This window comes from Eptesicus fuscus, chromosome 2 (genome assembly GCF_027574615.1).
Source record: "Eptesicus fuscus isolate TK198812 chromosome 2, DD_ASM_mEF_20220401, whole genome shotgun sequence".
Taxonomy (NCBI): Eukaryota; Metazoa; Chordata; class Mammalia; order Chiroptera; family Vespertilionidae; genus Eptesicus; species Eptesicus fuscus.
The window spans coordinates 85,256,991-85,280,972 of record NC_072474.1 but is presented as its reverse complement, the minus strand read 5'-3'; the positions used below and the strand labels follow the sequence as shown (position 1 = coordinate 85,280,972).

At 43.1% G+C, this 23,982-nt stretch overlaps 1 long non-coding RNA gene and 1 pseudogene across 3 annotated transcripts in view; both read left to right on the top strand.

The window, feature by feature from the left end:
- The window catches only part of LOC129152035 (uncharacterized), a 45,617-nt gene extending 36,653 nt beyond the window's left edge, over nt 1-8,964 (top strand). For all 3 annotated transcript variants that reach the window (XR_008558759.1, XR_008558760.1, XR_008558758.1), the window contains 4 exons: nt 63-213; nt 2,226-2,331; nt 3,145-3,292; nt 8,891-8,964. This is a non-coding gene — a long non-coding RNA (uncharacterized LOC129152035). The remainder of the gene's footprint in view (nt 1-62; nt 214-2,225; nt 2,332-3,144; nt 3,293-8,890) is intronic.
- A 54-nt stretch (nt 8,965-9,018) lies between these two features.
- LOC114231034 (40S ribosomal protein S2-like) lies at nt 9,019-9,613 on the top strand (annotated as a pseudogene).
- Nucleotides 9,614-23,982: the final 14,369 nt, after the last annotated feature.

Sequence of the window (23,982 nt, the reverse complement as noted above, 5' to 3'; positions counted from 1 at the left end):
TTCTAATGACCCATGCCTTAGGAGTATTAAATAACATTTACATTCATGCATGTGTTTTACAGATAAAATCATGTCGTTGCACTTTACTTTGTAGAAGATGGGTTAGTGGTAGAGAATTAAATGCAAAGATTGGAAGTCATCACTGTCAAGCCTGAAATCAACCAGAATGGAAATAGGTATTGGATCTGAACGATCAAGATTCTTCTTAAAGGGGTATGCATGTATCCATCAAATGATATTTGTTTCTGTAGTAACATGACTTAACCATAAAAACATGTCTTTTAGTTGGATAAATCACGATGGTTCACTTGGCCTTAATGTTCCCAAGTAGACATAATGGGGATAACCTATAGTACTTATATCAGGTTTTTCATAGGGCCAATCTCCAATAATGCCTGCTGACTTAAGACAGCTTTTTCCATGGGGGAGCCTCAGAAAGCTAACTCTTTTAGCTCCACAATGCAGGACAGTCTGTCAACATATTGTTGTTGTTTTTGTTTGTTTGTTTGTTTGTTGTGTGTGTGTGTGTGTGTGTGTGTGTGTGTGTAATAAGTGCAAATCTTACTACAACATTCTTTACCAGCAGCTAAGATTTTTGTTTTAATGTTTGAGAATTCCAGCAACCAATGCAGCTTGAACATTATGAGGACTGAGTCAGGAGCCAATTTTGGACATTTTAATTTGAGTTGAACTTAAGTTCAGGTCCTGAGTTATCTCTTTGAAGTCCCTGTGGGCCTGTTGGATTTCAGATCTGCTCTGGAGTTGCGTACGGACTGCCAGTCCCTGCCTCTCCTCTCCCCACTCTGGCCTCTGTGCCTTGGCTCAAGCTGTTCCCTCTAAAGGAAGACCTTTCTTCCCTTTCTTCCCTAGTTATTTCTACTTATTCTTCAAGTCTTGGTTTAGACACTGCTCTAGGAAGCCTCCCCCAACCTCTGAAGTTCGGTAAAGCACTCAGTTCTGTGTGTTCATGGCTTTCTATTTGTACCTCTGTTATCACCAACCGTTTTATGTTGAAATTACCTGTCGACCTAGCACAGAGCCTGGCATTTGGTAGGGGATGGAAACTGGCTTTAGTTTTCAATACAGCAAATGCCCTCCTCCCCTCCCCCTTGCACTGAAACCCCCCTCCCAACCCCCACCTCCCCTCATTACACACACACCTTAGTGTTCTGAGATGACTCTGGAGAAGTGCAATTTCAGGCTTCTGGAATGGAACCAGTTTTTAGGGGTGACTGGGGAGTCTGAGGGAAGGGAGAGGTCCTGACCTGGTTCCTCTCCAGAACATTGGGGGAACACTTGGTGGCTTCCTTTCAGGTACTATTGTGGACTTTCCTAGAATGGACCTAGCTGGAACCTGAGCTGGCCTCGCACGCCCTCTAGTGGTTTTAAATCAGAGCCAGAACTCAACAGGTCGGGTATTCTCCCAGGAGGAATCCGCATTAACTACTGAGACATCTACTAAGCAGTGAAGTCATTTCATAAACACACTTAGGGGGCAATAAAATAATTAACTGAAGGCACACACAATATGAAATCCTTGAAGGGTCTTGGGTTCTTTATTTTGCAGTGCATACTCTACTAGTCTGTATGTACCCAGTGGATAATTGAAAATGTGGTTAATCAAAGGCAATCACTCTGTCATTGTCAACTTGTGAAACATTAGCTCAGGGAGTTGGGTGACAGCACGTGTTCCTCTTATCTCCCCAAGACAATGTCACCCCTGGATGTCAAAGGAAGAGATTTGGGGATGTCTGGAGTCTCGGTTGCAATCAAATTTCAATCCCAGGGGAACCCAAATGTCTCTTTTGAACAGGACAGTTTCTTAGTTGAGTGCATTCAATCATTTTGTAATTCAAGAATCAGAAAATTACAGTTCAGTTGGGACAATAAAAACTATCATTTCAAAACCAGGAGAGGACACTCTGAAACTATCCCAACCATATACGTCTTATGGGACCTAACCTTCTGAATCACTTAAAAACAACAGCAGAATAGAACTACTTTCCCCAGAATGGCTCACAGTTGTAAATATCACTTCCTTGGGGAATATTCCCTGAGGTATGGGACCAGCTCTGGCTTCCCACAGAGCCTCCCACAGCACCAGATGACATCAGAGCACTTGTCACGCCTGCCATGTGATCAGGGCCCGGTTTGTTTTCCGTCTGTTTTCCCCACCAGAAGCTGAGCCCCACAGTGCAGAGTTCTTGTTTGTTTCTCTACCACAGCACCCCAGAGTCGAGCACAATGCCTGGCACCAGAGATGCTGAATAAACATTTGTCAGCTGCCTGATAAAACCCAGCAATCCAGCAGGTCACATGCTGAGGAGACTGGTAACGTGAGGTCACGAGGAGAGCTGATTTTGATTCTTTAGGGGTATGAGGGACCCCTTCACTCAAAATGAGCAGAAAGAACATATGATTAAAGACTCAGTGGTATCTGGGTGGGACAGTTGAGATTAGCACCCAGAGGACAATGTGTATCTGTAGCCACATTAACGCAGGGAAAGGAGAAACTCAGAGTTCTCTGCTTAAATTCCTGATTCCAGCCAAAATCATCGTCTCCATGCCTCCTGGGGCTGCATTTCTCTGCCAAGGGCCTGGTGGAAGTTGGCCTAGACTCTATGGACGGTTGACCTACAGATCATTTTATTACCTCAAAATGTGGGCACGCAGTTTACCTTTCTGAAGGCATTTAAAAAAACTTTTAATTGATTTTTTAGAGAGAGAGAGATAAGAGGAGAGAAAGAGAGAGAGGGGAGAGAGAGAGAGAGAGAGAGAGAGAGAGAGAGAGAGAGACATCAATGTGAGAAAAACATGGATTGACTGCCTTCTCCTGCACATCCCCCCAAACCAGGGCATGTGCCCTGACCCAGAATTGAGCCAGCCACCTCCTGGTGCACGGGACAACATCCAACCAACTGAGCCACTTGGGCCAAGGCTGATGGTATATTTTTAAAGCACTAAAAAAATCAAGTGAGAATGTAGATACATTGAAGAGCTGGAAGTGACAGAGAGAAGGCCCGAAGTGCATAGACAATAAAAATAGAATAATGGGTAAGAACAAGCATATAATGAAGGATGTTATTATAGTTAGGAGAAGACCAGGAGAAGAGAACTAACATGTTCTTTTTTTGTCTCCTTCAGATTTCTGTTTATGTCACTGACTATGCAGAGCCAGATCGAGTTGAACAAGCAGCATGTCTGAATAGAGTGTTGTAAACACACACACACTGAGAATCTCACAGGAACCCTGTAAATGTGAGCACGTCAGCAGGGAGACATCCAAGTTTTGGTAGGCTTAAGGGAGATATCACACAGCTGTGTATGTGTTTTCAGCTCTTCTATCCCCAGACACTTCATTTTTGAGTGAGGGTGGTTGTGTTTATAGTTAGAATGAGCAAACCCTTTCTAACTTTATTAGTTAAGATTGTCAACAAAAGAATGCCCAGCCTAAGAAAGTCTTGTTTAAAACACACACACACACACACACACACACACACACACACACACACACACACACACATATATATTTAAAGAGAGAGAAAGATTTGTTGTTCTACTTATTTTTGCATTCATTGGTTATTTCTTGTATGTGCCCTGAACAGGGATCAAACCCGAAACCTTGGTGTATTGATACGGTGCTCGAACCAACTGAGCTACCCTGCCAGAGCAAGAAAAAGTCTTATAAGAGTTTATTTGAGCTAAAATGACAACAATTGCCAGGACACAAAATCTCAATGGATTGAGAAAATGCCCTGGAGAATGGCAGTTTTGCAGCTTATTTAAGGAGGGTTACACAAAATCCATTGGTGGTAAATGAAGGGGGCAGGAGAAAGCAAAGCAGGAAAATCTCGGTTCGATAAAAAGTAAAAGGGGAAGACACATTGGTGAGTACGGTATAGTTAATAATTAACATGTAGAGCACATAGAGATGGTATGCTGGCCACAAGATAACTGTAAGGGGTTCTTTGGTCTCGTGCTCTGTTGCAGTGGCTGTGCCCTGAGCGCCGCGAAAAGAATGTCATTTTGACATTTCAAAGGTATGTTATCTTAGATCCAAAAAGACAGTAGACAGACTCGGATAAGGTAAAGGTTCATCTTTGTCAAGGAAGCTACAGGCCTAGGATACCACTACCTGTCATGGCCCACTTTCAGTTAGGAATTTTTCTGTCCAGACCATCCTATGTTATTTCTTTTGGCCTCTGAGCGTGTAGGGCCCACTATGCAGGCCTCCCCTGAGCTTGTGAGGTTTAGTATGTGGCCCCCTTTTGGTCCACAATTCCTCCTTTTGGTCATACATCAATAGGAAGAATGCATTGATGGCCAACCTCTTGGGAGAATAATGTGGTCCCATGGGGCTAGGAAGGCTCATTCCTAGGATGTCTTAGGATCGGTGTTCGTCTTGTGAAATGATGGACTGTTGGAGATGCAGTAAGACTCCAACCTTGGAGGCAAGTCAAGGCCACATTTTTTTCTCAAAAAGGAAAGGCAGATAAATGGGAGGCAGTCAGGTCTTATGGGCCTTCATTAAGAAAAAAAAAAAATCTGCATTATTTCTAACCTACAAGCTATCATGATCCAAGTTTTGCTGTCTGCTCACTTTTCTGTGTTTTGAATCTAGAATTGTCGTAGGTGGCGGGAATAGCACCAGGTGTTAGACTGGTGGGGTCAGACCGGACCTGTGTTCAGCAACCTCAGTATTTGAGTTGTGGCTAAGAAACAATTCAGAGCCAAGACTCAAACTGTAAGCATCCTCTATAATAAAGAGTTAGTATGCTAATTAGACCAGATGGGCAGTGGAACAACCTTCCGTAACTACTAGTGGGCGGGGCCGCGAGGCAGCTGGGGCTGCGAGGGCCGAGCCCCTTGCACAAATTTCGTGCATCGGGCCTCTAGTTGGGAGTGCTTTGGGAGTGAGGAAGCTAATGGTAATGTGCCTGGGGCGGGGGGTGGGGGGTGGGGTGGCAGGATGGGAAAGGCACTGCCATGCTCCTGGGAGGGAGAACACTCTGGGTTCCTCTGTCCTAAGGGTTTTAAGGGTAGAGATTTTAGGGGAGGTCCCAGGAGAACTTCTTAATAGAATATTCAGGGTTATGGTCTCCACTGATTGATTGGCTGATGCCAGGGCAGGGAAGTCATTATTCAATGCAGCTAGTGCTGAGGGCAGCCTTGGTGTCACTTGTCTGGTTTTGTTGCTTTTCTAGGCCTGGAGCTAAAATACAACTGAGGTCTAAATGTTATCGCTAGGAAGGAAAGGTCAGGGGGTCCAAACCATGACCAGTGATATGCTAGGGGGGAAAGGTCACTCTGGGGGCAAGGTCCCACCCTACAATTGTCCTTTGGTAGGCACGGGGGCGGGGGGGGGGACGGGGGGGGGGAGCTTTCCATCCTGGTGGCCGTCTACACCTGACCCATCGTCCTTGCTCTGCTGTTGTCCGTCTACCACAGTATAACATTTACTCACAGTTTGAGGCACCCCATATACTTCTTCAGTTTTCACAATGCGACCATGAGATGGGTTCCCATTTACTGGTGGTATTATTATTATTATTATTATTATTATTATTATTATTATTACTATCATCATCATCTTCATCATCATTTTAATATGACTTATCTACTTCACATTGGAAACACTCAAGTACCATTTATTATTAATCTGATTCCTGCTAGTTGTGCAATTAGAAACTAACTTTAAGGTTTAATTGGGGTCAAGGCTGTGAGGATGCAATGGCACAAATTACAATTACCATCAAAAAATTTCCAGAGGTCAGAGGACAGTAAGGGTTTCATAAGTAAATGGCCTGTGCCTCAGCAGCAGTTATAGAGGGCCGTTTTTTAAAATAGCCACTTCGGCTTCCATCTGAATGAACATAGTTAGTAGTTATTGGGTTAAGGGGTAAGCATGTTCCCATAATTGGGTTCTAGCACTTATATATAAAATTCCTTTCTCAAGATTCCTTTTCTACTAACCTTCTACAATGCCCCTTGTCCTTCTTAGTTTGTCTCTTTTTACTCATTCAGAAATAACCAACTTATTAGGATAAACTACTTCCTTTTAACTTCTCTCAAAAACACATTCCTCTCTTTCCCTTCTTCTGTAATAATAGTCCTTCTAAATTTCAAGAGAAACCATAAAGAGTATTATTATTAATATAAAAGTCATCTTATATACCTTTAGCAATTATTAATAGTTGGGCTATATAAGAACAAAGTTTGAGAAAAATCCAAAGAACAAGTATTATAATGACTAATATTACTAGTAGATGGGCAAAGACGATCAAACAAAGTTCAACATCAGTTTGTAGGTATACAGGCCTTCTTGAGGTCTTGGGATATCCATCTACCTCTGATGTCGGTGGCTTCTTGTCTTCCAGGAGCCTTTGATGTCTGCTGTAGGCAGAGGTGAGTGTCAGAGACAGGGGCAGATGTCCATTTGCAGTGAGGCACCTTAAACATTTTTTTAAAATGAGAAATATAAATCCTTGAATTAACACCTTTAAGTTTAGCTGCACATGGATTAGTTAGTAATACCCTATAAGGTCCCTTTCAACAAGGTTGGAGAGAGTCCTTATTTATTTATTTTTAATATTTTTATTGATTTTAGAGAGAGGGAAAAGGAGAGGGAGAAAGAGAAACACTGATGTGAGAGACATCGATTGGTTGCCTCCAGTATGTACTCCAACCAGGGCTTGAACTTGCAACCTGGGTAAATGCCTTGACTGGGAATTGAACCAGTGACCTTTCGTAGCACGGGACAATGCTCAACCAACTGAACCACACTAGCTAGGGCTGGAGAGAATCTTTAATTGATGTATTTTCCAATGGACAATATTTCCTGGTTGTAAGTCATGGTCTTTGAAATCTTCATCTCCCAGGGCACATTGTGAAATGAATCAGTTACTAGTTTATCATTTTCTTTAAGCTGGTTAATAAGTCCTTGATAATAATTCAGGATGTCCCCTTTTAGTAAGGTTGGTTCATATGCCCCTTTATCCGGATGCATAAGGTGACAAGTGACTATTTAACAAGGAGAAAGACTGTGTTTACAAAAAGGAGTAGATCTCAGGTTGACAATCACTATAGGGAGAGCTTTTGGCCAAGAGAGATTAAAAGCTTTTAAAATTTTACCTGGTTGAGTTTTAATTGTACCATTTGTACATTCCACTAATCCAGAGGACTGGGGTAATGAATCCAATAAAAATGCTGTAGCATAGGCCAAATGTTACAGATGGATTGCATTATTTGCCCAGTGAAATGAATTCCTTGGTCACTATGTAACTCAGAGAAAACTCTGCAATTGGGAATTTCCCCCCCAGTAAAAAATTACCTACCATTAAGGCTGTTGCTTTTCTGCAAGGTAATGCCTTAACCCAGTGAGAAGACCTACAGATCAGAACTAACAACTGTTTGTATCCTTGAGATGGTGGCATTTGGATAAAATCCAATTACCATACTTCAGATTAACCTAAAGGAAATAGGAAATGCTCTTGGGACCCATGAAGTGATTTTCTAGGGTTATATTTGGGACATAGAACATCTATTATACACTTTGTAAGCTATAGTAGGAGTTTCCAGTAATAGAGGGGTGGGCAAATTTAAGTTTACATTTGGACGATAAACAGAGTTTATCTTGTATTATTATTTATTAATTATTGTATTATTTCCCACCCTATATTGTTTATTCCATGAAATCATCTTCTAAGGGCCTCAATGTGTTAGCTCATGTACCTGTTGAAGTTTAGGTAATTGAGCCCCTATAGGTAAGATGGGTTTCCCGTTGGGTCCAAAGCATATCTGCTTATCTGGGCCAAAGTTCCCCCTTTGGTTGCCATATCCTCCTTTCTTCTTCTGTAGCTATCAGTTGGAACTGTAAAAGAAAATCTTTTATGGATTTAGTAGGGAGCAAGGAGAATTCTCAGGTCTGGATAATTTGGCTGTTTAATGCTACCTGTCTAGCTGTAGCATCAGTTAAATAATTTCCTTTTGCTTCCATGATGGCAGCATTAGAATGTCCTGAAATGTTGGTAATTGCCAGCTGTCCCAGTTGCTGTTTGGCATCTAACACTTTCGCAACCTGTTTTTCATTCTTTATGGGCTGCCCTGAGGATGTTAAGAAGCCTCACTGCTTCCATAACATTCCAAAGTTGTGAGCTACACCCAAGGCATAGGAAACCTGTAAGAGAACATTTACTTATAAAATCCCAGAGGTAGAAGGAGTAATTAGTAGAATTAATAAGTGATTAGTAATAAGTAATTAGTAATTAATAAGAATTCTTTCTTAGCCAGAATTCAAATTTAAATTCCAAATTTAACTATCAATGTAAATACTGGATTTTGTTCTTTGGCCGATTGACAAGTTCAAGTTACAGTTAGAGCAATTAATGTAGCCTGTTAGGCAGATCTTATTCAGGTAAAGAACAACCTTCAATGATGTCCATCGTGGAAGTTATTACATATCCAGCTGGACAATGTTCCTGTCCATCTTTCAGATATGATCCATCTGTAAACCAAATTAAGCAGCATTATCCTATATAATAAAAACATAGTATGCAAATTGTTCCCTCGACCGGGAGTTCATCTGGGAGTTCGACCAGAGGGTGGGGCCGGCAGCAGGATGAGAGGGAGGCCCTGGCCGGTGGTGGCAGCGGTGGTGGCGGCAGGTGACCGGGGAAAAGGAGGGAGGTCCCAGCCGGCAGCTGGCTGCTAATCGGGACCCTACCAGTGTATGAATTTCGTGCACTGGGCCTCTAGTCAATAAGAGTTTCCTATAAATCATTCCTAGGAACAAGAAAGTGGTCAGTAAGCAAAACACACTTGTTGGATGTCTCCATCCTGCAAGGAAGGTAGCAAAGTTGCTGGGTTAAGATTGTTATATCCTTCTTCTTAGAGAAAACACCAAACGGCGGATGACTGCAGGAAGGCCTGAAGGCCCCAGGACCCTGGAATGAGATGCTACAGCGGCTTCCTTTTGGCAGTGGCATCCAGGAAAAGGTTGTGGCCGGGTCAGGTTAGGGCCAAGAATGTGGAGTTCACAGAGGTAAGGCCAAGGACAAGAAGGGGATTTACATCACCAAGCTGGGCCATGTGGTCAAGGATATGAAGAGGTCTTAAAGATTATGTCTACACAAAAGCAGACACATCCTGGCCAGAGGACCTGGTTCAAAGCATTTATCATCATTGGAGACTACACCGGACATGTTGGTCTGGCTGTTAAGTGCTCTAAGGAGCTAGCCACTGCCATCTGGGGGGGTCATTATTTTGGCCAAGCTCTCTATTGTCCCTGTGTGGCAAGGCTACAGAAGAAACAAGATTAGCAAGCCCCACACCATGCCTTGAAAGGTGACCAACCCCTAAGGCTCTGTGCTGGTGTGCCTCATCCCCACCCTCCGGGGACACTGGCATCATCTCAGCCCTGTGCCCAAGAAGCTGCTGCTGATGGCCGGTATTGACAACTGCTACACCTTAGCCACAGACTGCTCTGCCACCCTGGGAAACTTCTCCAAGGCCACCTTTGCTGCCTTCTCCAAGACCTAAAACTACCTCACTCCAACATCTGAAAACAGACTGTATTCACCAAGTCTCCCTATCAGGAATCACTAACCATCTGTAAGACCTCCTCCTTGTGCAGAGGACTCAGGCTCCAGCTGTGGCCACCACATCCTAACTAATAAAGAGGGAATATGCTAATTGACCATCACACCCTCACAAGATGGTGGCACCCACAGCCACAAGATGGCGGCACCCAGTCCCCTCAGCCCGCCTCATCCAGCCTCAGTCCCCCAGTCCCCTCAGCCCTGCCTCATCCAGATGGAGTCCCCCAGTCCCCTCAGCCCTGCAGGGGAAGGCAGTTGGGGGTGATTGTGCCGGCAGGGGAGGGCAGTTGGAGGCGATTGGGCTGGCAGGGGAGGGCAGTTGGAGGCGATTGGGCTGGCAGGGGAGGGCAGTTGAGGACGATCATGCTGGCAGGGGAGCAGTTAGGCATCAACCAGGCCAGCAGGGGAGCAGTTAAGGGCTATCAGGCTGGCAGGCAAGCAAGTGATTAGGAGCCAGCAGTCCTGGATTGTGAGAGGGATGTCCGAATGCCGAACATCTGGCAATCAGACATCCCCTGAAGGGTCCCAGATTGGAGAGGGTGCAGGCTAGGCATGAATTTAATGCACCGGGCCTCTAGTAATTTTATAAAATAAAATGAATTAAGTCTGTTGTGTGTTTTTTTAAATACAGTTCCATCAAGTGAAAGGAATATTAGGTGCAGAAAGCAAGAATAGGCCATTAGAAGCCAATCAACTGACAGAAGTGTTGAGGGTGATTAAAGTTCAGTAGAGATTCAACAGAATGAGGAACATAACTAAAGGAGAGCCCATAATTATTTCTCTTGTTTGTTTGTATAACATGGCTATAGCAGAGATGGCTGTCATGCAGGGAGGGAGCCTTTGGCTCTAAGTCTAATTGCTGACTATAATATCCTATGATGATTTCTATGGTTTTGAGTTAAAAAATCCTAAAGTATTTTCTTTATCTTCATGTATAAAAATGAAAAATGTTTATATGTAAGGTGTCCCAAGAAAAAGCTTTAAATAATTCTTTCTTTAGAGCTTTTATAGCTAGTTTTCCTTCTGGGTCCCACTGAATTGGATCAGATTTTAATAAGACATATAGAGGATGGGCCATTAACCTTTTGCACTCGGATGTCGAGTGTGACTCGACACAGTTAGCATTAGAATAAAGGAATCGAGAAAAAAGCAAGCGAGTGCAAAGGGTTAATGAAAAAAATTGCAGTCAAATTGTGACAATATCCAGTCAGACCTAGGAACACTTTGTTTTTTGTTTATTTGTTTTTAGAAACGGAAAGGATATTGAGTCTTTCATGGTTAATTAGTAGCCTATATTTAGACTAGAGGCCCTGTGCATGAAATTCGTGCATGGGGAGGGGTCCCCTCAGCCCAGCCTGCACCCTTTCCAATCCGGGACCTCTCAGGGGATGTCCGACTGCTGGTTTTCAGACATCCCTCTCACAGTCGGGACTGCTGGCTCCTAACCGCTCACTTGCCTGCCTGCCTGATCACCCCTAACTGCCCCCCCCCCGCCTGCCTGATCACCCCAAACTGCCCCCACTGCTGGCCTGGTCAACCCCAACTGCCCCCCTGCCTCCAGCCTAGTCGCCCCCAACTGCCCCCCCTGCTGTCCTAGTCACCCCTCACTGCCCCACCCCACCACCAGCTTGGTCGCCCCTTGCAGCCTGCTGTTCAGTCATTTGGTCATCCTTCACTAACCCCCATGCTGGTCTTGTTGCCCCATGCAGCCTGCTGTTCCGTTGTTACTGTGAGGATGTCCTGACTAATTTGCATATTACCCTTTTATTAGTATAGATATTCGACAACCTAGGAGTTTTACTAGGGGTAAAGAGAAAGCTTATCCATAGAGACCATGCTGACCCTTAAAACCCTTAGGTTGGAGGACCCAGCAAGTCTCCCTTTCTCTCCAGGAAGCATGCCTGCACCTTTCCCTCCCTCTCCCCATCTTCCCTCAGGTGAGTTACCATTACTTTCCTCACTTACAAGCTCCAAGGACACTTCTTTTATCTCTATAACTTGTGTCTTAAGCCCATTTTTCTAAGCTCCCCCCCCCCTTTTTTTTTTTTTACTAATTACTCCTTCTACCTCTGTGATTTTATAAATAAATGTTCTCTTACAGGTTGAATCTTGGCTCTGAATTCTTTCTTAACCAGAATTCAAGCACTGAGGTTGCTGAACACAGGTCCAGTCTGACCCCACGGGTCTAATACCTGGTGCTATCCGCTACCTACAACACCACCCCATGATTTATTTTTTTTTTAAAGAACAACTCAAATAATGTCAGAGCCTCTTACTTTGATACAGGGAGGCCCAGAATTCCAAGAATAACTCATCCAAGTTCACCCAATACAAAGTGGGGAGCTGGGCACAATGGGCCCCTGCTGGTACCTAACACTGGGTCCAGGCCTGCAGGGTGGTCCTTGGTGGGCTTCTTTGGAACCTGTCCACTATGCCAAGTAAATGTCCATGAAAGAACATCCAGCCTCAGAAAAAGTAATAAAGAGTTTATGTGAGCCAAAATGACAACAATTGCCAGGAAGCAACATCTCAGTGGATTGCAGTTTGATCCCGGTGTGGGGCATGCAGGAGACCGCTGATAAATTATTTTCTCTTATCATTGATGTTTCTGTATCTCTCTCTCTATCTCTTCCTCTCTGAAATCAATAAAACTTTTTTTTTTTAAGAAAAAAATCTCAATTGATTGAGAAAATGCTCAGGAGAATGGCAGTTTTGCAGTTTATTTTATGCATTAGAATCAAAGGAGGAGAAACCTAAAGAGAGTCACAGGAAACTGTGGGGGAGGAACAAACTTTCCTCTAACTTCAAGGTTCCACTGGCTGGTCCAATAATCAAATAGACACAAGACAGATTAGTAAGAGAACATAATCAAATTTAATACATACATATCTATGGGAACCCTGTATACGTGACAGTCAGAGACCCCACAGGAATGAAAGGTTCAGAGTTAAAATGAGGGCTTGATATATAAGACATTCTGAGTTAGGGATGAAGTAAGGTGTCTTAGGAGCTTCAAAGACTCATGGTAGGAGATAAGAAATGCAGCTAGGTTTGCCCCACCCTATCGATAGAACAAAAGAGGTAATCTCTGATAATCTCCCATTATGGGCAAGACCCCTAATTCTGGATGGTGGACAAACGGCAGTTCTTCCCGGTAGTCAAGGGAAGGGAAGAAGTTTCTCTTGATCCAGCTGACAGTTGCCTTTAGTGCAAAACAATCTGCCTACCACAGAGACATATCTTGGGGTGACTCCTTCTGAACCCCCCTCCCACCCACACACAAAATCCATTGGTAGTAGATTAAGGGGGTGGGAGATAGCAAAGTGGAGAAATCTCTGAATTTAAAAATGGAGATACTTCTTTTATATTGGTGGGTATAGTTTAGTTAAAAGTTAACATTTACAGCACACAGAGATGGTCTTCAGGGAACAAGATAACCTGAGGGTTCTGTGGTCTCTTGCTCTGGTGGGGTAGGTGTGACCTGTATGGTCTGGAAAAGCAGATCACTCTGACATCCCAAGGGTATGTTACCTTAGATGCAAAAAGGTAACAGTTGACCTTTGTCAAGGAAGCTACAGGCCTAGAGCATGTCTATCACTATTACCCATTTTTTAGTTAGGAATCTTTATGTTCAGACCATCTTCTGTGATTATTTTGGTGTCTGAGTTTGTAAGACCCATCATGCAGGCCTCCCCTGAGCTAGTCAAGTGTGTAGTATGTGGCACCTTTTTTGTCCAACAGGATCAAGCTTGGTTACATCTAACAGAAAAATTCAAAATAAAAGGATTAAGCTCTGGCTGGTTTGGCTCAATGGATAGAGCGTCAGCCTGCAGACTGAAGGGTCCTGGGTTTGATTCCCATCAGGGGCACATGCCCAGTTTTCGGGCTCTATCCCCAGTAGGGGGCGTGCAAGAGGCAGCCAATCAATGATTCTCTCTCATCATTGATGTCTCTCTCTCTCTCTCTCTCTCTCTCTCTCTCTCTCTCTCTCTCTCTCTCTCTCCCCCCCCCGCCTTCCTCTCTAAAATCAATAAAAATATATATTTTTAAAAAGGGTTAACAAGATATAATTTTATTTATCCTTTATTTCAAGAAGACAGTTGGTTATCAGGGTTTGTTTGGAGGTTCATGGATCAGGGACTTTCCATTTTATTACACCACTAGAGGCCTGGTGCACGAAATTCGTGCACTGGGGGGTGGGGAGGCTCAGTCCGGCCTGCGCCCTCTTGCGATCTGGGAACCCTTGGGGGATGTCCTAGGGGGAGCAGGCCTAAGCCGTCAGTCAGACATCTTTAGTGCTGCCATGGAGGCAGGAGAGGCTCCCGCTATGGCCTGCATTGAGCATCTGCCCCCTGGTGGTCAGTGCACGTCATAGCAACCGGTCATTCTGCTGCTCGGTCAATTTGCATGTTAGCCTTTTATTATATAGGATTGTGCACAATTTCCTTTTTTGTTTGTTTGTTAATCCTCACCCAAGGATATTTTTCCATTGATTTTTAGAGAGATTGGAAGGGAAGGGGAGAGACAGAGAGAGAGAGAGAGAGAGAGAGAGAGAGAGAGAGAGAGAGAGAGAGAGAGAGAAACACTGATGTGAGAGAAACACATTGATTGATTGCCTCCTGCACTCGCCCTGACCAAGGCCCAGAACCAAGCCTGCAAGTCAGGTATGTGCCTTTGACCGGAATCAAACCTGGAACCCTTCAGTCAGGGGGCTGAAGCTCTTTCCACTGAGCCAAACCAGCTAGGTCTACACAATTTTCTTTTTTAAAGGTTGCCTCATAGTATAAGATGGCTGCTGAAGATACAGTCAGACATCTGCTTTCCATGCAGCAAAAAGACTGATTGAGAGGGATGTGCCCTTTACTATTAAGGATGCTTCTTGGCAGTTGCACCCACAATTTCTGCTTATATCTCAGTGGCCAGAAGTTTTCTTCATCACTGCATCTAGTTGCAAGAGAGACTGTGAAATATTTTGTTCCAGGAACAAAAACAAACGAACAAACAAACCTCCCAAAACCAGAAGCTCAATTACTAAGAAAGAAAGGAGAATGATTACTGGAGGATAATGTGCAATCTTTGTCACTGCAATTATATATATATATTCACTAGAGGCCCGGTGCACAAAATTTGTGCACTGGGGGGGGGTGTCCCTCAGCCCAGCTTGCACTCTCTCCAATCTGGGCCCCTCGGGGGATGTTTGACTTCTGGGGATGTTTGGCAGTTGGACATCCCTCTCACAATCCAGGACTGCTGGCTTCTAACTGCTCGCCTGCCTGCCTGCCTGAGTGCCCCTAACTGCTTCTGCCTGTCAGCCTGATTGACCCCTAACTGCTCCCCTACTGGCCCGATTGATGCCTAACTGCTCCCCTGTTGGCCCAATTGCCCCCAACTGCCCTCCCCTGCTGACCTGATTGCACCTAACTGCCCTCCCCTGCTCTCCCGGTCAACCACAACTGCTCTCCCCTGTCAGCCTGATCTCGCCTACAACTGCCCTCCACTGCTGGCCTGATGGCCCTCAACTGCCCTCCCCTGCTGGCCTGGTCGCCCCCAACTGCTTTCCCCTGCAGGCCTGGTTGCCCCCAACTGCCTTCCCCTGTAGGCCCGGTCCCCCACAACTTCCCTCCCCTGCAGGCCTGGTCCCCTCCCAACTGCCCTCCCCTGCTGGCCTGGTTGCCCCCAACTGCCCTCACCTGCCAGGCCAATTGCCCCCAACTGCCCTCCCCTGATGGCTCGTTCGCCCCCAACTGTCCTCCCCTGCTGGCCATCTTGTGGTGGCCATCTTGTGATGACGTGGGTGGCCATCTTGTGACGACATGGGGCAGCCATCTTGTGGCAGCCGTCTTGTGACAGTGTGGGGGTGGCCATCTTGAGATGACGCAAGGGCGAAATGCCACCTAGGCTTTTATTAGTACTGATTCCCTAAAAGTGAGACCTGCCTCAATCTCTCCAGTGCAAGGTGAAGGTTGGGGATAGTGACCTAGTAAAGTATCCTCAGGACAAGGATCTGGCTTCCACCCTGCTTGGGTCTTTGGGTGATCTGAAATCCAAATGTGGATACAAATGTATACTTAAGAGTATAAATGAGGGAAAAATAATCTAGTATTACCAGTCACATAATAATTAAAGCTCTCATGTTTTCATAGAATGTTTGTAATCACTCACACATACAAAATCACCAGATATGTCTGGTCGAGATTTATAATGTTGTACTTAGATGTTTACTGTAGACAGCTCTTTAAATGTAACTAACTCCCATTGTATGAATTCAGAGACAACAGCTGAGGATTTGGGAGATAAAGATTCTTGGTTGTTTCTTCTTAGCATCTTTTCTGACCACCAGAAAATGCTGGGGTTACTTAGATTCTATTCTGGATTTTCTCCTCATTGTAATTCTTCTTTTCTGAGCTTTTCCAAACCTATCATTTATAAGAGTAGACACTTCCTTTGCCTTCCCAAATTTGTGTTCCTTTTGTCCCCCAACTGAGTTAAAAGCACCAACTTTGGCCTAAACTACAGACCCCTCCTCACAGCTCACATTCAATCAAAGAGTGCCATGCATTCTACTTCCTTCTCTCTGTTTCATTTTCTCTAAAGCCCCTGCCATCAGCCCCAGGGCCAGGGAATCACCCTACCTTGCTGGATTGCAGTGGGAACCTCCATGCCTCCTGGCATCATCCATACTGATCTTGCCTAAAATTCATCTCTGCCCCAGTCCTTCCCCTCCTTAAATTAAGTCTGGTAGTTTCAGAGAATTAAATCTAAACTCAACATGGCCTGAAAGGCTCCATGACCTGGCCTCTCTCTGGCCCCTCCTCATCTGGACCTTTACAAATTCCAAATTCCAGCCATTCCACACTTCTTTTACGACTGCTGACCTCGTGTTCTCTTTCACCTTTAAGCCCATGCACGTGAGATTCCTCCCCAACTAGATTTGTATTTCTCTTGGGTTCACAGAGATGGCTCTTCCCTCTAAGAAGTCCTCTCTGCCTCACAAGTTGGAGTTAGGCTCCTCCTCTAACACTTGCTCACAGCACTATATTGCAACTTCATGTTTAACTGACGACTTGCTCAGCTAGTCTATAAACCCTATGCAGGCAGGGCTGTATCCTTAGCACTTGGCACGGAGTCTTGGGCATCTTTGGCTCAGGAAGTATGTAATGTATTTCATTGGATTAAGACAAGCTCCTCTCAGCCCACACTGGAGATCCCAGTTGTACACATTCTGCAGAGTTTGGGGAGGTTCTTTGGCCCGTGATTCAAGACTTTGCCTAGTCTACCTTCTCTAGCAATCTTCTTCATAAGAGTCTCACAAAGAAATGAGTGTTGTTCCTTTGGACCCTCTCTCAATACTCAGCAGTGACAGTGCAATGGGGGAAACCCCGGTGGCTAGAGTATTCTAGCAAATTCCTTGAAGGTAAGACCATAGCCATTCTGCTTACTCCTATATCCCTAATGCCTAATATAGAACCAGACACAAGGCAGATGCTCCATGAACATTTCTTGAATCAATGAAGCAACTCTCCAAAGCTGAGAAGAAATTCTGATTGGCACATGCTATGTGTTTTTTTTTTTTAATTTAAATTCTTTGTTGTTTAATGTATTACATAAGTCTCCTTTTCCTCCATTGACTTCTCCCCAGCCACTCCCAACCCCTAGCACATGCCCTCACCCCCCCCCCCGCACCCCCCGACCCCGTCTGTGTCCATTGGTTATGCTTATAAGCATGCATACAAGTCCTTTGGTTGATCTCTTACCAACTCACCCCCTACTTTCCCTCATAGGTTGGACAGTCTATTAGATGCTTCTATGACTCTGTTTCTGTTTTTGTTCATCAGTTTATGTTGTTCATTATATTCCACAAATGGGTGAGATGGTGTGATATTTATCTTTCTCTGACTGGCTTATTTCACCTAGCACAATGCTCTCCAGTTCCTTTCATGATGTTGAAAATGGTAAGAATTCCTTCTTTTTTACAGCAGGGTAGTATTCCATTGTGTAGATGTACCACCTTTTTTAAATCTGCTCACCTGCTGCTGGGCACTTAGGCTGTTTTCAAATCTTAGCTACTGTAAATTGTGCTGCTATGAACATAGGGGTGCATATATCCTTTCTGAATGGTGTTTCTGTTTTCTTGGGATATATTCCTAGAAATGAGATTACTGGGTCAAATGGAAGTTCCATTTTTAATTTTTTGAGAAAATGCCATACTGTTTTTCACAGTGGCTGCACCAGTTTGCATTCCCACCACCAGTGCAGGAGGGTTCCTTTTTCTCCACATTCTCTCCAACACTTGTCATTTGTTGATTTGTTCATGATAGCCATTGAGATGGTACCGTATTGTTGTTTTGATTTGCATCTCTTGGATGATTAGTGACTTTGAGCATGTTTTCATATGTCTCTTGGCCTTCTGTATGTCCTCTTTCTAAAAGTTTCTATTTAGGTCCTTTGCCCATTTTTTGATAAGTTGTAGGAGTTCCCTATAAATGTTGGAGATTAAACCCTTATCAGAGATAACATTGGCAAATATGTTCTCCCATGCAGTGGACCTTTTTGTTGTTCTGTTGATGCTTTCTTGTGCTGTGCAGAAGATTTTTATTTTGATGTAGTCCCATTTGTTTATTTTCTCCTTAGTCTCCATTGCTGTATGGAGACTAGGAGCTTTATCGGTAAAGATACTGCTATGACAAATATCTGCTATTTTGCTGCCAATGGCTTCTTCTAAGATTTTTATGGTTTCCCGTCTTTCGTTTAAGTCCTTTATCCATTTTGAGTTTATTTTTGTGTATAGTGTAAGTTGGTGGTCTAGTTTCATTTTTTTTGCATGTATCAATCCATCCAACACCATTTATTGAAAAAACTGTCTTGACTCCATTGTATGCTCTTGCCTCCTTTGTCAAATATTAATTGAGCATAATGACTTGGGTCGATTTCTGGGTTCTCTATTCTGTTCCATTGGTTTATATGTCTGTTTTGTGCCAGTGCCAGACAGTTTTGGGAACAGTGGCTTTGTAATATAGCTTGATATCTGGTATTGAGATCCCTCCAACTTTGTTCTTCTTTATCAATATTGCTGCAGGTATTTGGGGTCTTTTTTTGTTCCAGATGAATTTTTGGAGAGTTTGTTCTAGATCTTTGAAGTATGCCATTGGTATTTTAACGGACATTGCATTGAATCTATAGATTGCTTTGGGTAGGATGGATACTTTAATGATGTTGATTCTACCAATCCATGAACATGGAATATTATTCCATTTGTTTATGTCTTCCTCTATCTCTTTTTTCAGTGTTCTGTAGTTTTCTGAGTACAGGTCCTTTACCTCCTTGGTTTAATTTATTCCTAGGTACCTTAATTTTTGTGTTACAATGGTAAATGGGATTTTTTTTTTCATTTCTCTTTCTGTGAGTTCATTATTGGTGTATAAAAAAGCCACAGATTTCTAGGTGTTAATTTTGTATCCTGCTGCATTGCCGAATTCATTTATTTTTTATTTATTTTTTGAATCATATGTAAACGTTTATTCCAATAATGCCTGCATATGGGAGAGCAGCAGGTCATCCACAAAAATCTGCTCTCCCATCTCCTACTAGCTGGCTGAGTATAGAGGGATAAGGAAGAGAGGCTGCATGCAAGGGGGAAGGAGCAGGGAATGGCTACAGGGTCAGTGGTCCGACTGTCTCCTTCCAGGATCTTTAAATCCAATAAGAAGGCAGTTCATTTTCAATGGTGTTAAGACCCAGCTCCTCCACTTCCTGGGACTGGAGAATTGTCAGCATTCCTGAGGCAAAGTCCTGGAGAGGGTCAGGGTACAGGCACAGCAGCCAAATCAAAGCCTGTCCTGTCCTTTATCGAATTCATTTATTAAGTCTGGTAGTTTCATGATGGAGTCTTTAGGGTTTTCTAAGTACAATATCACATCATCTGTGAATAATGACAATTTTACTTCTTCTTTTCCAATTTGGATGCCTTTTATTTCTTCTTGTCTGATCGCTATGGCTAGCACTTCCAGTACTATGTCAAACAAGAGGGGTGAAAGTAGGCATCCCTGTCTCATTCCTGTTCTTAGGAGAAATGGTTTTAGTTTTTGCCCATTGAGTATGATGTTGGCTGTAGGTTTGTCATATAAGGCTTTTATTATGTTGAGGTATGATCCCTCTATTCCCACTTTGCTGAGAGTTTTTATCAGGAAAGGGTGTTAGGTTTTGTCAAATGCCTTTTCTGCATCAATTGATATGATTATGTGATTTATGGCTTTCAATTTGTTTATGTGATGTATCATGATTGTTGATTTGCAGATATTGTACCAGCCTTGCATCTCTGGAATAAATCCCACTTTGTCATGGTGTATGATCTTTTTAATGTAATTCTGGATCAGATTTGCTAGGATTTTGTTGAGGATTTTAGCATCTATGCTCATCAGGGATATTGGTCTGTAATTTTCTTTCTTTGTAGCGTCTTTATCAGGTTTTTGGATTAGGGTAATGCTGGCTTCATAGAAAGAGCTAGGAAGTGTTCCTTCCTCTTGAATATTTTGGAATAGTCTGAGAAGGATAGGTTTTAGTTCTTCTTTGAATGTTTGGCAAAACTCCCCTGTGAAGTCGGCTGGCCCTGAGCTGTTGTTTGCTGAAAGCTTTTTGATGATTGCTTCAATTTCCTCCTTAGTTATCACCTGTTGAGATTTTTTTATTCTTCTTGATTGAGTTTTGGAAGGTCGTATTTTTCTAGAAATATGTCCATTTCCTCTAGGTTATTAAGTTTGTTGGAATAGAGTTGTTCATAATATTATTTTACAATCCTTTGTGTTTCTGTAGGGTTTGTTGTTATTTTGCCTCTTTCATTTCTGATTTTGTTTGTTTGGGTCCTCTCTCTTTGCTTCTTGGTGAGCCTGGCTAGAGGTTCATCAATCTTGTTTATCCTTTCAAAGAACCAGCTCTTGGTTTCATTGATCTTTTGTATTGTTTTTCTGTTCTCTATGTTATTTATTTCTACACTGATCTTTATTATCTCCTTCCTTCAGCTCACTCTAGGCTTTTCTTGTTGTTCTTTTTCTAATTCTTTAAGTTGTATAGTTAGATAATTTATTGCCATTTTTTCTTGTTTTCTGAGGTAGGCCTGTAATGCTATGAACTTCCCTCTCAGGACTGCTTTCACTGTGTCCCAAAGGTTTTGGATTGTTATGTTATCATTGTCATTAGTTTCCAGGATGTTTTTAATTTCTTCTTTGATCTCTTTGGTAACCCAATCATTGTTTAATAGCATGCTATTCAGCCTCCAAGTGTTTGAGTTTTTTTTATTGTTTTTATTGTAGTTGAATTCTAATATTATGCCATTGTGATCTGAGAAGATGCTTGATGTGATTTCAATCTTCTTGAATTTAGAGAGACTTTACCTGTTACCTAATATGTGATCTATCTTTGAAAATGTCCCATGTGCACTTAAAAAGAATGTATATTCTGTGGCTTCGGGATGAAATGTTCTGAAGATGTCAATTAAGTCCATCTGATCTAGTAAGTCATTTAGGATAGCTGTTTCTTTGCTGATTTTTTGTCTAGAGGATTTATCCAGTGATGTCACTGGGATATTGAAGTCCCCTACTTCACTTGTTATGGCCTTCACTTTGAGGTCAATTTTGTCAGATATAAGTATTGCTACCCCAGCTTTTTTTCATTTCCATTTGCCTGAAAGATATTTTTCCATCCCTTCACTTTCAGTCTGTGTCAGTCTCTTTTTCTGAGATGGGTCTCTTGTAGACACCATATATATGGGTCATATTTTCTTATCCATTCAGCCACTCGCTGTCTTTTTATTGGAGCATTTAGTTCATTTACATTTAAAGTTATTATTGATAGGTACTTGTTTGTAGCCATTTTTATATTTTTTGCCTGTGTTCCTTCTTCTCCCCTTTTTATTTTTTTTCTTCTTTTTACACAAGTCCCTTTAGCATTTCTTGCATTGCTGGCTTGGTAGTGATAAACTCCCTTAGCTTTTCTTTGTCTATGAAGCTCCTGATTTTGTCTTCAATTTTGAATGATAGCCTTGCTGGATAGAGTATTCTTGAATTCAGTCCCTTACTTTGCATCACTTTGTATACTTCCTTCCATTTCTTTCTGGCCTGCTATGTTTCTGTTGAGAAATCATTGATAATCTAATGGGAGATCCCTTGTAGGTAACTTTCTGTGTCTCTCTTGCAGCCTTTAAGATTCTCTCTTTGATGTTAATGATTGCCATTATAATTACGACATGTCTTGGTGTGGATCATTTTTGGTTCATCTTTTTTGGGACTCTCTGTGCTTGTGTGACTTTTTCTTCCCCAAATCAGAGAAATGTTCTGTCATTATTTCTTCGAATAGGTTGTCTAGTCCTTGCTCTTCTTCTTGTCATTCTGGCACCCTTATTATATGTATGTTGCTTCATTTCATGTTGTCCCAAAGCTCCCTCAGGCTCTCCTCCTATATTTTGATTTTTTTCTCTAATTGCAGTTCAGATTGGGTGTGTTTTGCTTCCCTATCTTCTAATTCACTAATTTGGTCCTCCTCTTCTCCTAGTCTACTGTTGGGTGTGTTTTGCTTCCCTATCTTCTAGTTCACTAATTTGGTCCTCCCCTTCTCCTAGTCTACTTTAGACTTCTCCTAGTCTAAAGCTTCCATAGTGTTTTTATTGTAGCTATATCACTATTTATTCTTGGTTCTTACATAGGTTGATGATTTTCTCATCCATCCAGTTTATGAACTGTATGACCTTTATTCTCAATTCTTTTTCTGACATATTGTATGCCTCCATTTCATTTAGTTCCTTTTCTGGTGATTCCTCCTTTTCTTTCCTTTGGGGGTTGTTCTGTCTCCCCATTTTTGCTCTCGCTGAAGGATCTAGGTGTTGAATCATGCAGGGCCTGAGGCTGCAGCAGAGGGCCTGGTGGCAGGTCGCGTGGTTGCCAGTGGCAGCTGCTCCTCTTGTGGTCACAGAGCAGTGGCTGCTCCTCGGGTGATCATGGGCTTTGGCTGCTCTCCAGGCAGTTTCCAGCTGTTCCCCGGGGTCACAGGGTAGCTGCTAGCTCCCCACATGGTCTCAGGCAGTGGTAGATGACTCCCCTCATGTGCACAGTCTTGGATGATGGCTGCTGGCTCTCCCCTTCAGGATGGTGCGGCAGAGCTGGTGCTCCAGGAGAGATTACAGCAGTAGCAGAGGCTGCCCGGCTATGTGAGCCCAGTTTGCCAGCCCATGAAGGTCCTGCAAGGTCTAGCTGTCCCTCCTTCAGACACACACACACACGCCACATCCACACACTCCCCTATTTCTCCCTACTTACTCACACTCTCCCTCACTGCCATCCTCCCGGCTGCCATCTTCTCTCTCCTCGACATGTTTTTGATGAATTAAAATGTGGAAAAAGAAACTCTTCCAAAACAAGATTAGGGAGAAGTCAGGTTGGGAAGAGTGACTGTGTGTGAGATGCATGCATGGGACACCTTGCTCTACTAAGTGAATTCTCTAAAAGTCAGCATGTCTGGCACACAAACCTGTAAGACACCTAATGGGTTCTCTCACTGATCCTCACCTCAAGTTCCCCCAGGTTGAGGCCTTAGCTTTCCTTCTTCCTGGTTTTCTTACAGAGTCTCTGGGTGATATTTCCAGTCCTGTCTTCTCATTTTCAGTTGCTTTTCTGATCCTTCCTGGCATCATGTCTTTCTTTCTGCCCTTCTTCCTGGGGTCCATTTAAAAAAAAAAAAAAAAAAATATATATATATATATATATATATATATATATATATATATATATATATTGATTTGAGAGAGAGAGAGAGAGAGAGAGAGAGAGAGAGATCATTTAGAGAGAACCACTGATCGGCTGCCTCCTGCACAACCCCAACCAGGAATCTAGCCTGAAACATGGGCATGTGCCCTTGTGGAACTGGTGACCTCTCAGTGAGTTTGAGGACATTCAACCAACTGAGTCACACCAGTCAGGGTGTGGGGCCCATTTTTTGAGAGGGTTTGAGACATTGGGCGGTAATAACTGGGAAGTAAGGTGGTCCCCACCTCACCCTTATGAGATAGAAAATGAAATAGAATATGAAATAGAAAATTAGACAGACCTTCACTCAGCTCTTGAGGCCAATCCAAGAGAACTAGAGATAAATGTGACAGTGACTATGCCTGTGGAAAACCCTGGAGAAGAAAGAGAAAGAAAATTTATTAGCTTCCTTCTGGGCTTCATATATATCATCTCATTTAATCTTCATAACAATCCAGACATTATGCCCATTTATATAGATGAGGAAACTTAAGCTCAGAGAAATGAGTTGTCTTGACCAGATCACACAGTAATTGGAACCAGGACAAGGTTAGGCAGATCCTGCACTGCTATATGCAAATTGCTTAACCCCCTGA